The 2,903-nt window shown below is 40.1% G+C and overlaps 1 long non-coding RNA gene across 1 annotated transcript; it reads left to right on the forward strand.

Moving 5' to 3' along the window:
* The first annotated feature begins 733 nt into the window (after positions 1–733).
* On the forward strand, positions 734–2,098 carry LOC104962484 (uncharacterized). The gene is made up of 3 exons (XR_800207.1): positions 734–882; positions 1,631–1,731; positions 1,994–2,098. It is a non-coding gene; the product is annotated as an uncharacterized lncRNA (long non-coding RNA).
* The last annotated feature ends 805 nt before the right edge of the window (positions 2,099–2,903 follow it).

The raw sequence follows: 2,903 nt of genomic DNA on the forward strand, positions 1-2,903 counted from the left end.
GCAGTTTACACACACACAGCTGCTACATGCAGCAACACACGGAGGAGATGGCGGAGAAAACGTGTCCGAGGTGTGGTTAAATGTTACCCGTCTTGAGGTGGACAATGCTCCTTGTCAGAGTTTAGCATGTAAGGGCGGTAACACGAGCAATTTGTCTAAACATTTAGCAAAAGAGCTCCACATCCAGACGGAGGAATGCACCGGGTTCCACTGTCTTTCTAGAAGCTCTGTAGCCCCATCCACGAGTAACGTTTCCACGTCAGGTATATTATGTATGCTAGCAGCAACATTAACATTTAGAGTTAACTCAATGATACAAACATGGGTTAATGATTAGAGGTAACTGAGTTATTTATTTTGTTAAAGTTTCAGCTATTCTGTTTACAGTTCTGTTATCAGATTATTTAATACGATTTGTTAAAACATTGTTGTTTCTTTTGATGTGAAATATTATGTATTTAATTTAAATAAAAAGCAATGTTAGTTTTGTTCACAATTAGTTTGGTTAGTTTACCTCGTTTTTTTTCTCCAAAAGAAGCGATAAGAGTACCGTTAAAAGACCGGATCAATAAGCGGTATCGATAAAAGTAGTAGTACCGTTAAAACCTTAACGATACCCATCCCTAGTGAGCTGTTCCTGTACAGGTCCACAGAGTCTCTCAGGTCATCAAATGAAGCGCTCCTGGTTGAGCCCTGCAGGATGCTGACGGGTGTTTCTTCTCTGTCTCAGGTCCTGCAGGAGGATGTGGGTGTAGCGAAGCTGGTGGAGATCTTCTGCGCTGAAAGTTTCAACAAGAAGGCGAAGTTCCACCACCTTGGTCCTCTGCTGTCCAACCTGACGCAGCTACCCGAGGCCCGGAGCTTCATGATGGACAAGGACCGGTGAGTGATCTCAGGACGAGTACTGAGGGTCTGACAGAGGAGGACCTGTGGCTGGGAATTTAGGGTTCGAAATGTGTAGAAGAAACGGATGAGACCAAAATGTTTTGAAGCTTCAGCTGGTGTGAGCTTTGGTTTCGCATTTAAATTGTCATATACCACCAACAAAGCTTGCTATGCGATTGATATTTATTTTATCTGTATCAATGAGGATGTTACGACTTTTTATTTGCTTACTATGTAAAAAAAACCTGAAACAGAAATGGGTCCAAGTGGTTGGGCAACATAAGGTCAATAGATGCAGAAAGCATTTGAGATTAAAGCTCTTTAAATCCTCAGTGAACATCCAATAGGAATGACTTCCCGGGAAAACCTTTCAAAGGATTTAATGTCGTCCTCATCAAAAACTAATATATTTGTTCATAAATGCTTAACCAATAAATGCACTTCATATGTTTTTCTGCTACTAGTATACAGTTAAGGGATGTGTTAATGGACTTTAACTGTGTGTCAAACCCATGAGGTGAACCACATCTAAACATGTGCTTGAATGCATCATGTGTAAATAGACACAGTTCTGAAATATAATTTTCATTTGGTTGATGGGTCATACTGAACCAAAGAGCTTCATGACAGTCAAGTCGTTAATCCGCTAATATTCACAGTACATTTAATGAAATGTACCCATAATGACATCATTTGTCCTCACAGCTGCTGCAGCATGTCGTAATTAGCTGTGTTTGTTTTGCAGGTGTGTGATCCAGAGGTTGTTTTCCTACACTCAGTACCAGGCATCAGTGGTGAGGAGGGGGGGGGTCGTTGGGACCCTGCGCAACTGCTGCTTTGACCACGGTGAGACACAGAGAGACGCCATTAAGAATTACTGGCAGATCTGATAGCTACCTAATATATAAAAAGGGAAATGCTTCTAAGAAAATATATCAGCAACACATAGGGAATGTTCTTTACATTTGCCACAATTGTAACCTTGGATTCAAGAACGAAGTGATAATGATAAGACAAAGGTATTCAGGAACATTTTTGATTTATTTTTTAAACAACTTTGTATTAAACATTGCTTTCTGTCATCTGGCCCTCTTCTTTATCTGTGCAGCCCATCATGAGTGGTTGCTAAGCGACGATGTGGACATCCTGCCCTTCCTGATGCTGCCGCTGGCCGGACCAGAGGAGCTGACGGAGAAAGAAAACGAAGGTGAGGCTCTCATTAGAAAATGTTCTGGTCCATTGAGGTTACCATTTATGCGTAGAACAAGTCTTGTGATTTATTTGATTCCTTTATGTCTACAAATCCCAATAACAAAAAACATGAATGAATCCGGTAAGTATTGTGTATGTATCTAAATCAGGGGTCTCCGACCTTTTTTAGGATGTGAGCTACTTTCAAAGAAATAAAACAAGTCGTGAGCTACTTTTACGCCCTTTTTTTGTTTTTTGCAGTGTATATATTTAGCACATTTTAACATTATTGTACGCCTACCTTTAACCTTTGTGTGCTGTTTGGGTCTGTGTGACCTGTTTTCAGTGTTTACTAAAAGAAAATGTATGCAATTAATTAATTTAACCTGCTTTATTTGGGGGTGGACCTCACATCCTCTGGGGGATCCGGGGGCATGCACCCCCAGGGAGATTTATTTTTAAATGTTGAAGTTAAGTGCATCAATCTGGTGCACTTTGAGCACAACATAAATGTATGGATACAGCTCTCAACATTGTGTTACCTAGTTAGCATTCTTTCTTTTTATTTATGCATATTTTACTAATCACTCCCCTTTTTAAACTGTTTCTTCTTTTTACTGTCCTATAGTAGACATTGGAATGATTTCTTACTTTATTTTTTACAACTATATCAAATAGATAAAGGTGTGCTCTCTCGCTCTCTCTCTTTCTGTCTCACTCGCTCACAGAGGCTGTGTGCTCCTCCGTGGCGATGACGGCTTGCGTTAAAAAATTATAATAAACATATTTGTAAAGTGGGGGGACACAAGTGGGATTTCGAAAAGTGT

Source organism: Notothenia coriiceps, unplaced genomic scaffold (assembly GCF_000735185.1).
Source record: "Notothenia coriiceps isolate Sejong01 unplaced genomic scaffold, NC01 NC01_scaffold00034903, whole genome shotgun sequence".
Lineage (NCBI taxonomy): Eukaryota > Metazoa > Chordata > Actinopteri > Perciformes > Nototheniidae > Notothenia > Notothenia coriiceps.